Genomic DNA, 21,136 nt, shown 5'->3' with positions numbered 1-21,136 from the left:
GGATTTCTCTGATGATTAGTGATATTGAGCATTTTTTTCATGGGTTTGTTGGCCGTTTATATTTCTCCTTTTGAGAAATGTCTGTTCATGTCGTTTGCCTGGCCCAGTTTTTAATGGGGTGGTTTGCTTTTTTCTTGAGTTATTTGAGTTCCTTGTAAATTCTGGATATCAGTTTTTTTGCCGGGGCATAACATGCAAATATTTTCCCCCATTCTGTAGGCAGTCTATTTATTTTGTTGGTTATTTCTTTTGCTATCCAGAGCTTTTAAGTTTAGTTAAGTCCTACATGCCTATTTTGTCTTTCTTGAATTTGTTTTGGGAGTCTTTGTCATGAATTCTTTGTATAGGCTAATACCCTGAAGAGAGTTTCTTAAAATTCCCAACATTTCTTAAACTTAATTCCCTCACAAATTCTTAACTCAGTCTTTTGATTTGATATTACATGTAAAGTAACATTAAAGATGTAAATAATTATAAAAATCTTATTTGGGAACATTTTAAACATGTACTAAAGTTGACAATATAATGAATTCCTATGTACCCACACCCAACCCAACAATGATCAACATTTTTCCATTCTTATTTATCTATACCCTATCTTATGTATGCGTTTTCACTAGATTATTATGAACCACATAGCAGATATTGCATCATTTCACCTATAAATATTGTAATATACATCTTTTATGGATAATTACAAAAAGGCTTAGCTTAGCAGTATTTCATCACAGATAACATTTTACAAATAATATCACATCATCTGATAACTGGCCCAATGTTCTATTTTCTTCATTTACCTAAAAACATGTCAGCTCAGGGTGAAGCTGAAAACCATCATTCTCAGCAAACTGATGCAAGAACGGAAAACCAAACACTGCATGTTCTCACTCATAAGTGGGTGTTGAACAGTGAGAACACATGGACACAGGGAGGGGAATATCACACACCAGGGCCTGCTGGGAGGTAGGGGGTAGGGGAGGGATAGCAAGGGATGGGGGGATTGGGGAGGGATAACAGGAGAAATACCTAATGTAGATGACGGGGAGATGGAGGCAACAAACCACCATGGCACGTGTATAGCTATGTAACAAACTCGCACATTCTGCACATGTACCCCAGAACTTAAAGCACAATAAATAAATTTTAAAAAAAGAAGAAAAAAGTCATTTTACAGTTTTTTGAATCATGATCCAAACACAGACCACATATTATATTTAGTTAACATGTCTCTAAATACCTTTATAAAACAATGCCATATATTTGTTGAAGATACTAGTTTATTGTTTTTCTGCCTCTAGGTGTGGTTGTTATATGTCTGTTTCCTGTAAGTTGGCAATTATAAGCTTGATTAGATTCAGGTTCAACTTTGAAAAAAATACTAAGTGGTGCTATACGTACCATCTTTCATCACATCAGGGGTATGGAAGGGGCATATTGTGTTTTACTTTTAGTGATATTAAGATTGATCAGTAGGTTAATGTGTTGCTTGTTTTTTGTTTTTATTTTTATTTTTTATTTATTTATTTTTTCGAGACGGAGTTTTGCTCTTGTTACCCAGGCTGGAGTGCAATGGCGCGATCTTGGCTCACCGCAACCTCCGCCTCATGGGTTCAAGCAATTCTCCTGCCTCAGCCTCCTGAGTAGCTGGGATTACGGGCACGTGCCACCATGCCCAGCTAATTTTTTGTATTTTTAGTAGAGATGGGGTCTCACCATGTTGACCAGGATGGTCTCGATCTCTTGACCTTGTGATCCACCTGCCTTGGCCTCCCAAAGTTCTGGGATTACAGGCTTGAGCCACCGCCTGTGTTGCTTGTTATATAGAGATGAGAGGCTAGATAGATAATTTCATTAGTCTGCCAATGGTGATTTGCTAATTCTATAATCCCTTCACATTTATTAGCTAGATTCTTTCATAAAGAAGATTTTCGTTAGGTATTTTGTTATTATTGCAGATTGATTTTCTTGAAAGGCAGGCATCGAGATGGAGATAAATGGAGGGCATTTGTTAAGCATTGCTTTTGGGATCAATATTTTTTTGAAGAGATTTCAATATGCTCAGGTACATCAACCTACATCTCCCTACTCCCTATGTCAAGATCACACTTTTTCCCCAGACAGAAACCTGATGTTAGTATTGCAGACCTGCCTAGGTTGAAGTTTAATCTTTTTTGGAGTTTGGCTACTTCTTGGGCCTTGTCAAGAGCTTTATCTGTACAGTCTGCCTTCCCACCATATGAGAAGAGACGTGACTCCCTTTCCTCCAGTCTCTCTCTGACCAAGGTGACCAGTGACTTTTGCAATAACTTTTAATTGTACATTAATCACTCTTAGTTCTTACCTTTTTTCCCAGAGTGTCACTTGAGCTCACTCAAGTCTCCTTGTAATTCCTATTCCCCCATGTTTCTCAATTTCTGACACATTGCTCTAGCTAATGCATTTCCCTTCACCAGTGTACCAACCTAGTGAAAACATTACCATTTGCGTTGCTACCTTGTACCAGAGGCTATCTGTGCTCCACCTGCCATCCGTGATGGGATCCTCATTGCTAGCTCTGGAGCAAGCAAGTTAATTCAGCTCTAAAACCCTGTCTGAGTTTTTGCTTTCTTGAAGTACACATGACAATAACTGCTTGCAACAGGTTAGATTTCTTGGGAAGCAAACTGTTATGGAGGTCAGCATCCAGGACACTGACTAGGGAGTTCCCTTGGGAACAGGAGTGGGCAGAAGGAGGAACTGACCTGTGATACAGTCTCAGCAATGGCTTCAGCTGATTCCACAGAGAGTTTGGTGCTCTGGTAGATTTCGGAGTCATCTTTAGTTGAGACAACAGGATTTTATACTGAACAATTACCTTGGGAAAACAGCGTGAAACATGCTACCCACAGGAAAGACAGAACAAATTATCCATAATGCTTTCTCTTTTTAAAATCAGTATTTAGAAATTTTCTAGTAACTGTCAAAGGTGACCATTGAGTGTGTACGTGTGTATGTGTTTTGTTTTTCTGTAGTTACTAACTCATGGATATATATGACCTTTCCAGTCTTTTTTTTTTTTTTTTTTTGAGTCGACATTTCGCTCTTTTGCCCAGGCTGGTGTGCAGTGGCTCCATCTCAGCTCATTGCAACCTCTGCCTTCCAGTTTCAAGCAATTCTTCTGTCTCAGCCTCCCAAGTAGCTAGGATTACAGGTGCCTACAACCACACCCAGCTAATTTTTGTATTTTAGTAGACAAGGTTTCATCATGTTGGCCAGGCTGGTCTTGAACTCCTGACCTCATGATCCACCCACGTTGGCTGCCATTATTTTTACTGATGCTCAAACTGTTCCACAGTTTCTCCAGTGGGAGCTGTTCTAATTGGTTTCTCTGTCTCTTTAACATGTTCCCTGTAATCCTTGATTGCTTTCTTGTTTATTGGCACAATAAGATATACCAGACTTATTCAACATATTGTCTAGCCAGTCCTAGAAACAGTCAGTTCCTTGAGGAGAGAATTAAAGTTCAGAGACCAGAGTCTGGGCCCTAGAGGTGGTCATTACTGCTGGCTTGTCACTGCTTCTGTAGATTTTCAGTGAAGAGGTATTTATGTGATATGTATCTAAAAAAAGAATTCAAGTTATATATTTTAAAAATAAATTCAAGGTATTTTTTTTAGAAAAGGGAAAAATTATGTGTTCATGTTGATATTTATATTTAAATATATAATTAAGTGTGTTAATTTATGGTTTTCTTTTTTTTGAGACGGAGTTTCGCTCTTGTTCCCCCGGCTGGAGTGCAATGGCGCGATCTCGGTTCACCACAACCTCCGCCTTCCGGGTTCAGACAATTCTCCTGCCTCAGCCTCCTGAGTAGCTGGGATTACAGGCACATGCCACCATGCCCAGCTAATTATTTTTGTATTTTTAGTAGAGACGGGGTTTCACCATGTTGACCAGGATGGTCTCGATCTCTTGACCTCGTGATCCCGCCTCGGCCTCCCAAAGTGCTGGGATTACAGGCGTAAGCCACCGCATCTGGCCCTAATTTATGGTTTTCTATCTTGATAATTCTATACCTCTATTATTTTGCTTTTATACCTTTTCTGCCCAAATTTTCTTATCCTGAAACTCTTGGTTCCTAATTACATGTACATATTTACTTGATTTATCTTATACCATATGCATATACTAATTTCACAATAACAATACAGCTATTATTATCATTAATAATAATGCTATTGAATAAATCTCGTGATTTCTTTGTGGAGGTTTTCATACTTGGGATGCATCTCATTAGTGGTAGATAGTAAAAAAGACTGCATTTTAAAGTCAGTTGAAATAATTTTTCTCCCTGTGTTTTTGTCAACAATTTGATATGCAATTAGATCTTTTTGATTCAAAAAATTTTAAGGAACTGCTTAGCTTTTATTTTTGAAATAATCACAGTTTTTGATTACATAAAGCAAAAAGCATTTACAGGGTTCCAAAGTGTATGTAATTGTATATATGTATACATAAATGTATACATGCGTATGTATTAATACACACATGGGTGCGTGTGTGTGCACCTGCACACACATATATTCAGAGACATCCATTTTCTGTACCTGTGTCTTTTGCCTTAAGTAACCATCTTAATAATTTTTATTTTATCATTCTATGGTTTCAAAATAAAATTTATATTGGTAATCTTTATTTGGAAGTATTTCTTTAAATTCAAAAATTAGAAAGCCTTTTAAACATTGTTTTATTCTGCTTGACCTGTCCTTGTAATTAGACCAGTATTTCAGATAGAAAAATTGCTTCATTTTGCAATATTTTAGAGTCAGAGAGTAGGACAACTTCTAATCAGAGACAGTAAGTACTATATATCCTCAAGTAAACGTAAGTGGAATCTTATAAATGGAGTATCAGCTCATATTCATATAGTGATTTTCATTTTACACAGTAATTTCACTATGCATTTATTAATTTAATTTTCACAATAGCCTTGTAAGCTTATCTCCATTTTACAAATTTAAAAATGCGACATAGGAACAAAAATGTCTTGTCCCAGGCCTTGCCAAGTTCACACAGATAATTCCTGACAGAGGTAAAAAAAGAATTCAGGTCTTCTGCTAACACTACATCATATGATACTGCCTCTCAAATTACTTGCAAATACATATGGGACTCCTGTGTGTCTTGAACCATATTTTCTATAGTTGCCGTAAGTTCCTCTAAATGAGTCTTAGAGTTAGAAAACTCTCTATTTGTTTTTAGAAGAGTCATGATACAAATTAACATTAATTGGCATCTGAAAATTTCTGTATTATTGAAATGTGTTTAATTTTGTATTTCTTAATGCTTCCCATTTTTATAAGACCACAGAACATCCTTCACCCACTTCCACCAAATCCGGACTAAGCCTGAAAAGATACCACAAGAACAGAACTTTTATTAAGGGTGAGTTGATTCACAAATGATAGCTTCAGCCAGCAGTTATTTTCTTAACATAATTCATGCCCAAGTATTATATTCAGTTTAGCTGGATATCCTGTGGCACATCGTAAGCCCAGTTTTGAAGATTATTTATGTTAGAATTGGATTCAGTTAATCCTTTAGCAACTTAACAATCAGGCCTTAATTTAAAAACACATACACACATTGTTATTGACAATATAGAACTATTGACTCATAGAAAAATTCACCCATATTTAGTGAGCAGACTAACAGGAACGGCAGTAGCAGCTGGCCATGTTTCTGTGTGTTGCTAGCAACAAGCAACCATGACAGCAAGGCCCAAACAGGAACCTTCTGCATTTTCTCATCTGTGATGAGGTACATTGATGCTGGGGATGAATGGGTCTGACGATATAAAGAAGTGTCTGCATTGGGAAGTGTCTCCTACACTAAAAGCAGAGGTAAGTATCAGTGCAAACAGAGTGCAGCTAGAAAGCCTTGATCTCTGGAAATTCATGTATGAAGTCATGTAAATAAATACTACAATTACTTGAAATAACATGATATTCTTTATTGTCTTAATTTTTGTCATTTTCATTATGATTTTAAGTCAAGTTGACATTTTTGGAAAATAGAGAAAACTATTTTAAAGAAAGAGTATGGACTTAGTAAACTGGATTTTTTTGTTTCTTAAATTCTAAAAAAATTATTTAAGAATTAAACATTTTTAGGAAGTAGTTTTATAGAGAGGTAGAGAAAATTTCTGGAGAGTTATATAACACTCAGAGGGTAAGGGGTAAATTAAAAACATGTTTCGTGGCTGAATTCTCATAAACAATGGGGAAATTAATTATAGGATTGATTTCTTTTTCTTAAGGTAATTTGGTCAAGCCATCAAGGACCATCAAATTATTGTTTATGGAGTGCTCAGGATCCTGATGGGCTCTGTGGGAAATGAACCTCAGATGTGAGGAATTCTAGGTTCACAGTTGCTGCTCTCAGTGGGGTAGGAGGCCAGCAGCAGGACGAGGCATATGGTAATTATAGCATTAGAATCAATATAAGTGGAACTACCAAGTCATTTGTTAGGGTAAAGCACTGAGTGAATGTGTTGGTTTGCTAGGGCTGCCATAACAAAGTATACCACAGACTGGATGGCTTACACAATAGAAACTGATTTTCTCTCAATTCTAGAGACTGGAAGCCTCAGATGAAGGTGTTAGCAAAGTCGATTTCTTAAGAGGCCTCTCTCCTTGGCTTGTAGATGACTGGTCACCTTGTGTATCACATGGTCCTCCTTCCATACATGTTTATGCCCTCATTTCTCTTCTGATTGGACATTAGTCATATTAGGGCCCACTTTGCTGATTTATTTTTAATGTAATCATCACTTTACAGTCTCTATTTCTAAATGCAGTCACATTCTAAGTTTTAGAACATCAACATATGAATTTTGAGGGGACCTAACTCAGTCCATAATAGTGTATTTAAAAAACTAAAGGAGGTTTGAAGATGGAGATATGATGAAGCTTGAGGGAGTATAATATCAATTCAAATGTCACCCTTCCCATGAAATAATTTATGCTATGAATAGGCCAGCAGGCCCGCGGGCTAGCAGGATGACAGGGCATATGACACTGGCATGTTTTAAGGCCCAGACCAGTTTTCCAGAATAACAATTTGATTAGTATTCTATTCATATATGAATAGTGTTCTGTTCAAATATGAATAGTATTCAAATGTGAATAGAATATTTTCTGGCAATGGGTGGTATTTTAATTGAGCAGTGAACAAATGGAAGCCTTGAAAAGTTAGAGAAAAAATAGAAATAGGTTTTTATAAAGGGAAGCCTGTATCATCAGAGGCCAGGGGAAATGTAGCCCCTAATGGGTTCAGGAGATGGGTAATAGCATAATTTGCCTGTAGGGGACATAGAAGAGAAGTAAGGGGCGAGAAACTGATATCAGTTGCCTCTGCTGGGATGTACCAGGAAAGACACAATTTCATTCGTACAGCATTCTTGTTCAGAATAATTAAACTTTATCTGATCATCTAAAATACCAGATTATTATTCTGGAAAACAGCTGGCCTGGCCTTCAAAGATGCCAGTGTTATGAAAACAAAGAAAGCTGGGAAACTGTTCCAGGATAAAGGAGACTGAAGAAGCAACTAACTGTAGTGTGTGATTAGTAATTGAACATAGGAAAACTTGAAAAATAAAAAGAGACTGAGTGCAGTGACTCATGCCTATAATCCCAGAACTTTGGGAGGCTGATGTGGGTGGATCACTTGAGGTCAGGAGTTGGAGACCAGCCTGGGCAACATGGCAAAACCCTGTCTCTACTAAAAATGTAAATATTAGCTGGGTGTGATGGTGTGTGCCTGTAAAACTAGCTACTTGGGAGGCTGAGGCAGGAGAATCACTTGAACTCAGGAGGCAGAGGTTGCAGAGAGCTGAGGTTGCACCATTGCACTTCAGCCTGGGCAACAGAATGAGAGGCTATCTCAAAAAAAAAAAAAAAAAAGAAAGATACAAAGGATATTATTGGCATAATTGGGAAAATTTGAAAATGGACTGCATATTACATTGTTTGATTTTTCCTCAATGAGATCATTGTATTATTGTTATGTAGGAAAATGCCTTTTTCCTTAGGAGATACACCTTTGTTATCTAGGGATGAATTCTTATGATATCTGTAAATAATTCTTAAATGGTTCAATACACAAACACAAACACATATACACCATAAGAAAATCAGATATAGCAAAGGGTTAACATTGAGCAATCCAGACAAGGAGTCTATGATGTTATATTATTTTTGCATCTTTTCTGTTGATTTTGAAATTTTCAAAATAAAATGAGAAAGGAAAATGAATTTTGTGCTAAGATTTGGATGCTCACAATTTTAAAGTTTACAATTTATTTTATTTATTTGATATTCGTTGAACATCTGTTAGTAAATTACCTTATGGCCACTTCACTCTGAGTTTGTGGTGATTATTTTTGTGGGAGTATTGCTTTATAATCATCATTAACACATATGTTAATGTAGTATGATCTCATCATTTACCCTAAAAATCCTTACTGAGTTTGGATAACTACATGCCAATTTATTTTCCTCTTAGGTAACAGTATTGCGCAACACAGTAGCTTCTAAAAGGTCTCAGTACCTACCACCATTATAAAATTTTTTCTTGTAAACTTATTTTTTAAGTTTTCATGAACTTGTGGTAGAATTTGTTGGGAAGTAAAATTCAGTAAATATTCATTCCATATGTGTGATTTGTCTATACCTCATCAGGCATAGTTCCTGCCCTCAAGGAATGTATGCAATTACCAGTGTACAACTGGCCAGTTGACTCTAGGAAACATAAGGTGATAATGGGGTGATATTTTCATCTGCCTTAGGAATGAGGAATATGGTGTAATTTTCTGATAACAGTGAGATTTGGAGAAAGACGCTTTGATAGCATTGAGGCCAAACATTTGGGTTGTTCCCAAGGAATATGGCTTCCAGAAACTTCTAGCAATAGATAATTCTTTTAATTTAGAATTTACTAAGTGCTTTAAACTTAATAATTCTATTAGAAAAGTTTTGGCCAAATTACTTCTTTGGTAACCTACTTTCTGCTGGCATCTAGAAGGAATTCTTGTTTAAAATAAGCTTTCTACCTACTAAGTTGATGAATACCTGGTCAGACAGATATTAGTTGTTGGTTTTAGAGGAGTTAGTGGAAGTGCACTGACTCACCCACCCACTCATATTCTTCCCTAATGCGATCTTGAACATGTGTTTTCAAGAGCACTGGTTGGGTCAGTGCCAGGCTAAACCATGGAACAAAACCAAGTAAAATGTTTTACAACCTTAAGAGCTTGGCTGGAGAAACACTACATTCCAAATAATAAGTCTACTATTTGGCATGAGAATTATTAGAGTTTATTTAATTTACTTTTACCTTCATGGGGACAGGGGAGAATTAGCATTAATAGACAATTCATTTCAGCATTCAAAATAATGCAGCCATAAAATGGAAGCATAATTGGCATTAATGTAAATTCAAATCACTGTTTAACTTTCAATGCAAACCTGTTAACCAAAAAAGAATTGATCAGAAAGCAGACATAGTGGAATTATTTCTTGAAAATATTTAGAACCCTGACCCTTCCTAAATTAGAACACATAGAAAGATAAATAAATAATACTTGGAATTGTGAGGAGAAGCTTCGTAGACTGGATAAGTTTTCAGAAGCAGACTCACTACTGGGTCAAGTGCATTCCGTTGACTGCAGAGGAAGGGCTACACCAGATGTAGCCCTGCCATGGAGAGTCCCAAAGCTAGAGAGGCAGTGAAATGGGAGCGCTCCCTGGTTCCCCTCACAGTACTTGTTGCCACCACTGTTCACTGGTCAAACGCCTGATAAGATGTGGAGCATGCAGATGGGCATGTGTAGGGGCCGGGGTGAGTGCTTTGAGCTCTAGTCCCATGGTGGGTGCCTCCAGCTATTTTTGTCTCACCATCTGCAGACAGCTTAAGTGTTAACCAGCTCAATGGACCTTCTGTCTTTACAGAAGGGCAGAGCTTTCTCTATCCCAAGTTCTTGCCCAGCGTCCCAGAAGAATTGAGTCATACACAAGCTTGAAGGATGACTGTGTGGTTTTACTGAGTGGTGGAGGTGACTCTCAGCAGAATGGATGGGGGATGGAGTGGGAAAATGATCTTCCACTCGACTTTGACCGTCCAACGGTTGAGCTCCCCTTTGACCGTCCCCAGCCAGACTCCTCTCAGTGTTCAGAAATTCCTTCTTTTTCTTTTCTCTGCTGTGCTGTTCCACCGTTTTTCTGCTTGTCTCCTTGTCTCTTGTTTGTTCGTCTGCTTCTGCAGCCTGGGGTTTGGGGTTTTATATGGGTACAGGATAGAGGGGCATGGCAGGCCAAAAGGCAACATTTTGGGTGCAAAAACAGAAATGATTCCCACTTGGGGCTGTGGGTCTCCAAGCTTAAGGGTGAAGCCTTTGCTGTGGAACTGTCCTCTTCGACTTGGTATTTCCTTGTCTCCATATCAGTAGCATCATACGTGTTTTGAGGTGGAAGATTACACACCAAGGAAGAGAACAGATACGGAAGACTAGAAAAGGCACAGTCTAAGGATATTGAAGAATGATTTTAATCTATATAGTATTGTAAGAATTACTAAATAATTTCAGAATGAAGATGCTGGGGGTTTCAGGTTGAGTAATTCTAATTTATTATTTTCAACTCAGTGTTAATAATTATTTTAACTTATATAACTGATCTGTCCACTTCACCAACAACTTCTACAAAACAAGGTCATATTAATCAAGATATGTATGTAAACACATTAATATCAGGCAAAATAAGAGTTTAAGGCAATGCATATCACCAGAGATAAAGTAGGCTACTCATAATTACAAGAAGTTTAATTTACCAAGGGTCAGTATAAATTCTAATTTGGAATGGACTAACATATGACATATATATGTATAAAAATGAACAGAACTAGATCAATAATTAAATAAACAGTGATAGTGGAAGATTTCAAGGCAGCTTCCCCTAATGGTAATACAAACTTTGCAACTGCAAATTTCATATCCCTCTATCACATATAAACCATCTATAAATTTTGGTGCATTTAAAATAACAGCATGGCCAGGCATGTTGGCTCATGCCTATAATCCTGGGACTTTGGGAGGCCAATGTGGATGAATCACAAGGTCAGGAGTTTGAGACCAGCCTGGCCAATATGGTGAAACTCTGTCTCTAATAAAAATACAAAAATTAGTTGGTGTGATTACATGCACCTATAGTCCCAGCTACTCTGGAGGGTGAGGTAGAACAATCACTTGAATCCGAGAGGCAGGGGTTGCAGTGAGCTGAGATTGTGCTACTACACTCCAGCCTGGGTGACTGAACAAGACTCTGTGTCAAAAAAAAAGAAAAAAGAAAATAAAATAACTGTGTGTTCTCTGACCACAACAAAGAAAACCAAAGTGGAAACAGCCTGTATATTTGAAAATTTAAAAATGCATTTATGTAAAAATTATGAGAGAAGAAATCACAGTGAAAATTAGGAATATCATAACATACATAATAAAAGTACAACATTTAGAATTTGTGGGACTATATCAGAGATGTGTTCAAAGAGAAATTTAAATTGAAAATCCTACATTCCTATATTTTGAAGGAAAGTCTAAAAGTCAATCAACAAAGCCTCCATTTTATGGCATTGAATGTTGGAAAAAGAAGAGCAAATTCAATCCAAAGGCTATAATAGAAACAAAAACAAGATAGCAGGAAAAAAAAGGAATAGAACAAACACATAAACAAAGACATCAAAGTTGATAAATCTAAAATATTAATAAAATTGATAAACCATTAACTAAATATTACATATAATGATAATTTCTCCATCTATTTCAATAACAAGGCTAGGATGCTGCTTTCATTCATTTATTTCCTCATATACTGGGGGATACATAGCAATACAGTAGGAAAAAGAAATGAAAATATAGTAAAGTAAGAAATAAAATTGATATTTGCAGAAGAGAGGATCATATATACAGAAAATTCAAGAGATTCTATGCAAAATTAATATCAATAAAAGAATTTAGCAAGGTAGATTGCTTCACCATGTACAGATACTGTATTTATATATAACGTTAATAGTGTTAGAAATTAAAGTGAAGGATATTATTTAAAATGGTATAAAAATATTAAGAATATTCCTGGGGAGCTCCACCAAGATGACCCAATAGGAACAGCTCTGGAGCTCAGTTCCCAGAGAGAGTGATGCAGAGAGCAAGTGATCACTGCATTTCCAACCCAGTTACCAGATCCATCTCAGCAGGACTAATTGGACAGTGGGGGTAGCTCAAGGAAGGTAAGCCGAGGCAGGGTGGGGCACTGCCTCACCCAGGAAGTGCATTGAACCAGAGGACCTCCCTCCTACCTAACAGAGGCCATCAGGGCTTTTCCAGCCACTCTGGCACTTCGGTTCAGGTACTGCTCTTGTCCTGTGGTCTTTATGGCCCACAGACCAGGAGATTCCCACTGGCCAACAAGTGCCCCAGGTTTCCAGCACAAAAACCCAAACAATTCTGGGCAGCCGTTTTAACTGGTGCCTGGAATGCCTGTGAGACAGAGCTGCACATTCCCCTGAAAAAGAGGGTGCTGAAGGCTAGGAGCCAGGTGTCTTGGCTCAGTGGGTCCCACCCCAACAAAGACCAGCAAGCTGAAATGCACTGACTTGAGAGTTTTGCAGCCAGTGCAGCAGTTCGAGCTGGACCCGGACTGTTGAACTCCGTAGGGGGAAGGGTGTCTGTCATTACTAAGGCAGCCTGCCATTACCAAGGCAGTTCTAATCTTACCTGTGTAAACAAAACTGCAAGGGCATTTACAGAGCAGCTGGACAGCCCATGGCAGCTCAGCAATGCCTCTGCAGGCAGACTGTGTGTAGACTCCCTTCTTGCTGGGCAGGGCATCTTTGAAAAAAGGCAGCAGCATGTCAGAGACTTATAAATAAAGCCCTACCTTTCCGGGACAGAACACTTGGGAATAGAGGCAATTGTGAGTTCTGCTGCAGCAGACTTAACCATCCCTGCCCAGCGCCTCTGAACAGCACCACGGAGCTCGCAGCACAGCACTTGAGCTCTGATAAGGGACATACTGCCTCCTCAAGCAGCTCCCTGACCCCATATATCCAAAGAGGTACCTCATAAAGGAGAGCTCTGGCTGACATCTGGTGGGTACCCTTCTGGGACAAAGATACAAGAAGAAGGAACAGGGAGCAACCCTTACTGTTCTGCAGCCCCCGAAGGTGATTTCCAGGCAAGCGGGGTCTGGAGTGGACCTCCAGCAGTCCTGCAGCAGAGAGACCTGACTGTTAGAAGGAAAACTAAAAAAATAGAAAGAAATAGCTTAAACATCAACAGAAAGGATGTCCACTAAGAAACCGCAACTGAAAATCAACTTCAAAGAACAAAGATAGATAAATCCACGAAGATGGGAAGAAACCAGTGAAAAAATGATGAAATCACCAAAAACCAGAATACCTCTCCTCCTCCAAGGGATCGCAACCCTAACCAGCAAGGGAACAAAACTGGATAGAGAATGAGTTTGACAAATTGACAGAAGTGGTCTTCAGAAGGTGGGTAATAGCAAATTTCTCTAAGCTAGAGGAACATGTTCCAACCCAATGCAAAGAAACTAAGAACCTTGAAAAAATGTTAGAGGAAATGCTAACTAGAATAACCAGCTTAGAGAAGAGCATAAATGACTTAATGAAGCTGAAAAACACAGCACGAGAACTTCGCGAAGCAAACAGAAGTTTCAACAGCTGAATCAATCAAACAGAAGAAAGGATATGAGAGCACCAGATGGACTAAAGATTTCAGCATAAGACCTAACACCATAAAAACCCTAGAAGAAAACCTAGGCAGTACCATTCAGAACATAGGCATGGGTTAGGACTTCATGACTAAAACATCAAAAGCAATGACAACAAGAGCCAAAATAGACAAATGGGATATAATTAAACTTCGGAGCTTCTGCACAGCCAAGGAAACAATCATTAGAGTGAACTGGCAACTGAGAGAATGGGAAAAAATTTTTGCAAGCTACCCATCTAACAAAGGGCTAATGTCCAGAATCTACAAAGAACTAAAACAAATATACACGGAAAAAAACCACAAAAAGCAAAAAACTCCACCAAAAAGTGGGCAAAAGATATGAACAGATGCTTTTCAAAAGAAGACATTTATGTGGCTAACATACATATGAAAAAATGCTCATCATCACTGGTTGTTAGAGAATTGCAAATCGAAACCACATTGAGATACCATCTTATGCCAATTAGAATGGTGATCATTAAAAAATCTGGAGTCAACAGTTGCTGGAGAGGATGTGGCAAAATAGGAACACTTTTACACTGTTGGCAAACTAGTTCAACCATTGTGGAAGACAGTGTGGCGATTCCTCAAGGACCTAGAAATAGAAATTCCATTTGACCCAGCAATCCCATTACTGGGCATATACCCAAAGGATTATAAATTGATCTATTATAAAGACACATGCACAGGTATGCTCACTGCAGCAATGTTTACAATAGCAAAGACCTGGAACCAACCCAAATGCCTGTCAAAGATAGAGTGGATAAAGAAAATGTGGCACATATACACCATGGAATACTATGCAGCCATAAAAAAGGATGAGTTCATGTCCTTTGCAGGGACATGGATGAATCTGGAAACCATCATTCCCAGCAAACTGACACAAGGACAGAAAACCAACACCACGTGTTCTCACTCATAAATGGGTGTTGAACAATGAGAACACATGGACACAGGGAGGGGAACATCACACACGGGTCTGTTGTGGTGTGGGGGGGGCTAAGGGAGGGATAGTGGGGGCTGGGGAGATTGGGGAGAGATAACAGGAGAAATACCTAATGTAGGGGATGCAATGGATGCCTCAAAGCACCATGGCATGTGTATAACTATGTAGCAATCCTGTAAGATCTGTGCATCTACCCCAGAACTTAAAGTAAAAAAAAAAAACGTTTTACATACCTAACTTGAAATATGTTCAAAAATTCTATATAGAAAAACATAAAATAGAATTTAAAACAGTTAAATAAGACTCATATAAACAAAGGGACATACCATATCTGTAGATTGTAGGACTCAATATTGTAAAGAGGGCAGTTCTATGAAAATCATTTATTGCCAGTCAGTCAAAATCCCAACAGGTTCTTCCTGTTTTGGGAATATTGCTTGTTAGCTTGTGTGCATATATGTGCGTGCATGTGTGTGTGTGTGTGTGTGTGTGTGTGTGTGTGTATAAATAGAATCAGTTTTCATTTCAAAGTTTGGAGTCAGTTTTACAAGTTTCATATATTTTTTTCTAGTATCTTGAAAGTTTGTAGGCCCCAAGCACTGAGCCTACAATATCTAATAGGTAAAATGGCCCATTTGGAGTTTGGGTCTTTGTATTCCCAGATTCGTGATCCTCTTCTATGCTACCTTCTCTCTCTGTTCTAATGAATAGATTATTTAATTCTTTTGTTAATTATAAGAAATTCATCTATGTGTTGTTGAATGATTTTACCTTAAAATTTACACAATTATGGGCTGGAAAATTGTGCTTACTAATCTTATAAATCTATGTAGTCATAATAAACATATGACCTTTTAACTGATAATGTGTCCTTACATAGTATCTTTGTTCTTCTATTTTCATGTTTGGAAAATACAGTTTCTACTCATATTCAGAAAGCTCATCAAGAATGTACTGCTTTAGCTGGTACTGATTATTCTGTATTTGTCTGCCCTCTAGTGACTGTAGAACAGAATCTAAGGAAAAATTCCAGAGGTAAGAGTCAGTCAATTAGTTTTTAAGAAACTCATAATTTAGGTTTAAGCTGGCTCCCTGTATAACACATTTCTAAATTTAGAAATCTACTACATGTCAATAACATAGACACTGGCATACACCTGTTTGATGCTGTCATAGTGTTACACTGTGTGGATTAAGCCTAAAGACTAATAAAATAATTTATATGTTAAATGAAATGAATAAAAGGAATATATATTCATACATAAAATTTATGGAGCATCTACCCACTGTGCTAAGCACTTTTCACACATTATGTTATCTGTACAGCAGTTCCTCAGGAAGGTCACTGTTTCATAGATAAGAAAACTCAGGCTTAGTATGATTAAGCAACTTGATTAAGGTCAAACACTAGATCATAATAATATTAATAGCTATATTTATCAAGCATTTTTTAGGCAGAAAAAGGTGCCCTGTTATGCATTTTGTATGTCTATATTAGTCAGTGCTCAGAACAGGAAATGGAAACCACTCTGGAGACTTAAAACAGAAGTGGGTTAATACTGCAAGTGAGATCCTGACAGTCAGTGGAAGGGCCAGAGAAGTCGGTTTCTAGTGGATATTGTGGGACGACTGCCAAAACAATGTGGACCTGACTCCTTGGGAGTGCACCCCTCTGAAGTCATCACTGCAGTGATGTCAGAAATCTCAAAACACTGAAAAATCTGGAATATGCGTGCAAACTCTGTTGCACAAAAACCCTATTTCTGCCACCTTGCTAGCCAGCAGGGACAGCCAAGTGTGAAGGACTTGGCCTCTAGCTCACGTCCAACTTCTCCCTCTGTTTGGCAGACAGATTCACACCCACAGCTCCTGTTGCTAAGGAGCCTGCTGAATGCAGCATTTATCTCTGCAGCTCCTATGTACAAAAAGGAACTTGGAAACAGGTGGGGTTGGCTGCTGGGAACTAAGCCACACCCAGCATAACACATTATCCAATTTAGTCCTCACAGGGGTTCATAGGATTGTTTCTCCATTTCAGAGAGGAAGAAGTAGATGCCCTGCAAGTTAGATAATCTGCTAAATAAACAGGATAGGGTTATTGTGCCTCTCTTATTCCAAAGTGCAGCCCTTCTCAGTATCTCAGTATGACCACACTATGTCATCATTCATTCATTCATTCTATGTTAGAGTGGAACATCTCTCCCTCAACCCCACCAATACATGGGTGTGTGTGTGCGCGCGCACACGCACACACCCAGACACACACACACCCAGAGACACACACACACACAGATACATACACACCCAGACACACACACACAGAGACACACACACACCCAGACACTCATACACCCAGAGACACACACACACACCGAGACACACACCCAGACACACACACAGACACACACACACCCAGAGACACACACACACAGACACACACCCAGACACTCACACACCCAGAGACACACACACACCCAGACACACACACACCCAGAGACACACACACACCCAGACACACCCAGAGACACAGACACACACACCCAGAGACACACACACATACACACTCACACACCCAGAGACACACACACACCCAGACACACACAGACACACACACATCCAGAGACACACATACACAGATACATACACACCCAGACACACACACACCCAGAGACACACACACAACCACACACCTAGAGACACACACACACCCAGAGACACACACATACACACACACACCCAGACACAGACACACACAGACACACACACACCCAGAGACACACACCCAGACACTCACACACCCAGAGACACACACACACCCAGACACACACACAGACACACCCAGACACACACACCCAGAGACACACACACCCACTCACACACCCAGAGACACACACCCAGACACACACACAGACACACACACACCCAGAGACACAGACACACACACCCAGACACTCACACATCCAGAGACACACACACACCCAGACACTCACACACCCAGAGACACACACACAGAGACACACACACCCCCAGAGACACACACACAGACACACACACACCCAGAGACACACACACACACACACCCAGAGACACACACACACTTTTTTTCACATGTTTCTTATCAGCATACAACCTAGATTCCAAGTGAATTGAAGGTGCTGCTCTCCAGTTGTCTCCTGAGTGAGCTTTCCTCCTCGGCTTGGGATGAAAATGTGCAGCATCAATGTACAGCCCTCCTGCATGTCATATTCTTTCAGGAGAAACAAATATATTTACTAACACCTGTGAGTTGGCCTGAAAAAGGGAGCTAATGGCACTGCTGGCACTGGAATATGAATGCAGCTGGCATGCTTGGATAATCAAGGTGTATGATCTCCTCGGAGCAGAGGAAAGACGCTAACGCAGTAGAGGCTATTCGTGTCTGTGCAGCCTGACGCACACAGCACCCTCCCACCACGCACATGCCGCTGGCCCTCCATGACACCTGCTCACCAGACACCATCCTTCCACTTCAGAACGATACCGGAGCCACATCAGACCTGACTTCTTACCGCAGGAGACCCTTCACAGAGGAAGCCTCAGAACTGAAGGTAGTCAGACAGAAACGTTTTGATGGCAGTCCTTGGGGCAGTCAGATGCTTTAAGGCAATGCCGTGATTTCTGCAGAGATTCCCAGAGGTGCCCTGGTTCTTGTCTCTTCTGAGATGCAGTTGTTCACAACATTTTCCATCTTGAAACTGAAGCTTCGTTGTCTGGGGTAAATACCCAGGGTTCCTTGTCTCATGCTAACAAAAGTTAGGACATGGACACACACGAGGAGTTTGGAAGCCATGGTTTAATAAGCAGAGGAAAGAGAAAGAACAGTTCTCTCTCTAGTCATAGAGAGGGGCTTCTGAGAAGAAAGGGCCAAACAGTGGCAGTTTGCTGGATTTATAGGCAGACTTGACGAGGCGGTGTCTGATGTACGTAGGGCACACAGATTGGTTTGATAGGGTGTGATATTTACGTAGTGGGCGGGGAAGGCTGGTCACCGCACCCTAATCTGGTTAGGCAAATAGGCTTTCCATTTGGCCAGTACCATTCCGGATGCTCCTTACGTGGCTTGCAAAAAGAGGTGAAGATGGAGCCACCATTTTGAACAAAACTGGCACAACTGCTGGCGTCTATGTCTGCAGCTCAATTTTACAGGATTTTGTTAGTAAAGGAAATGATTTGGGGCTGTTTTTCATTAAAAGGAACAAGTTACCAAAGACGCCCATATCCTCACTATCTACATAAGTAATTTCTTCTTAACTCCTATGTCAGAACCACTCTGGAATCTTCCTTGAAAATGTCCCTTCTTATTTAAGTTAGAGCCAGTTTTTAGTACTTGTTACCAAAGGCGGGAGACTGTGCCCATAAAGGAGGTAAAGAGATGAAGTGGTTACTTTTTTTTCTGGTGGTGGAGTCCAGCGAAAGACAGGCTGATTTATCAGAACACTTTTGAAGAGCTCACCCTCGCAGTTGGAATAACATGAAAATTGTAAAGTATCACAGTCTACTTTTCAGTATTTTCTACCTGCCTGTGACAAATGTAGGCCCGTTTCCTGCTCTGTGCCACCACAGCTGAGCATGTGCCTCTAGAACGAGAAGGCAAGCCACGCAAAGCTGCTTAGAATGCGGTGTCGAAGGTGGAAGGGGTGTAATGCTTTCCTCCACGAGGAGATGGAACAACAAAAAGCCACCAGGAATCCGGGAAGAATAAGAGCTCAGGAATGCAGTGGATGCTTTTTTACGTGGTGCTCAGATTCTGTGGATGAGCAGAAGTAGTTGTGTGGTCTTTAAACATTCTTTTTCACATGACTGGTTGAAAACATTGGTCCTGTCCCTTGTTCTCATCCAAGTATGTATCAGCAGCACTTAGGAAGCTTTTCAAAAAAACTACACAGACGTTACCGATGGTTGTGATTTAGTGGATCAGAGTGAGGCTAAAAAAGGCATATTTTGACAATTCTTCCACATGAGTCTAATACTCACCCTAGTTGTTGATCATTAGCCTAAAAGGGATAGTGCTGTGGTCTCCATGAGAACGCAGACAGAAGACAGTTGTGATAAGCGAGTGAATAAGCTGATGGCGTGAGTTAGTAATGTTGATATCTTGAATTAGCAGTAGCTCATTTGAATAGCAGGAGTTTGAGATTTAAGAATCAGAATCAAGGATATAATATTAGGGAAACTGATTTTTACCTCCTTGAAAGGAAGTGGTCTTTTTTTTAAGGGTGTTTATAAAGGAGCTAAGGTGCCCTCAAGTGGCCAATCTCTCAGTTACATTTTAGTGAAAAAATTTCTATGAAAAAGTTGAGCAGAGAAGAAAAATACCTTTGGAACCCAGGATTTGTAATTTAAGATATTGGTAGTTGTGGCCTGAAAAGATGATATGGATACAGCGACTGTATCTGAAATTACCTGCAAAAACGTGGTGAATTTTTCCATACCCTTACTTCCTCTGCGCTAGGGATATGTATCACCTGAGAAGATCCACATTTCACTTTTAATTAGGTTTCTTATTGTAATCTAGACTATATTGTTGTAGGGACTGATCTCCTTAGATTCACTTCCCATCAACGTTCACAAGAATTAGACCTTCTGGGTTGACACTAGAAAATAAGAGCCTTTATTTGTTTAGAATGAAGATTATTCATTAATTTATCCAATAAGTATGAATTCAGCGGGTTTCTTTGTGCTAATATAGCTCTGGGCATTTGGATAACACTGGTCATCTAGACCAAAAAGCTCTCTAACCTTGGTGACAACACATATGGGGTGTGTGTGGAGCATGCCTAGAGAGAAAACAATACCCAGTGCTGCGCATCCCAACCCATCATCACTCCTCAACACTAAGCAAAAGCCATCTATGTCATTTTAAATGTTCTGAAGGAAATGCAACTTGAAGGCATGTAGAATCTTATGTGCGTGCTGGTAACTTTAGGTAGGATTTGCACAGACTGAGGTGGCTTGAGTTGATACATGAAAGGAGAAAGGAAGACTGTAGGAAAAATAGGGGAAAGGGCAAGTCAGGTCGAGGAAAACAATCAGGGGCAAAGACTCTGAGGAGAAAAAGAACTGAACACATTTACAGGAAGTGGAAAGAAACTGGAAATGCCATCCGCAGAAAAGGGGGGCAAATAGATGGAGCTGCAGGAGGCACGAGGAAGGTCTTGCCCACTGTGTTTCATTCCAGTCTCTTCAGGACGCCACTGAAGGCTGTTCAGCAGGGAGGTGTGAGATGAGTCACTCATTCAGATGACGTTTTTTAAAAGTTATTCAGATACTGAGGGGAAAATTGATTGGGGCAAAGCAAGAGAAGAAACAAAGAGATCAGTTAG

This window comes from Callithrix jacchus, chromosome 18, assembly GCF_049354715.1.
Source record: "Callithrix jacchus isolate 240 chromosome 18, calJac240_pri, whole genome shotgun sequence".
Classification (NCBI taxonomy): domain Eukaryota; kingdom Metazoa; phylum Chordata; class Mammalia; order Primates; family Cebidae; genus Callithrix; species Callithrix jacchus.
Note: the sequence above shows the minus strand (reverse complement) of the source record.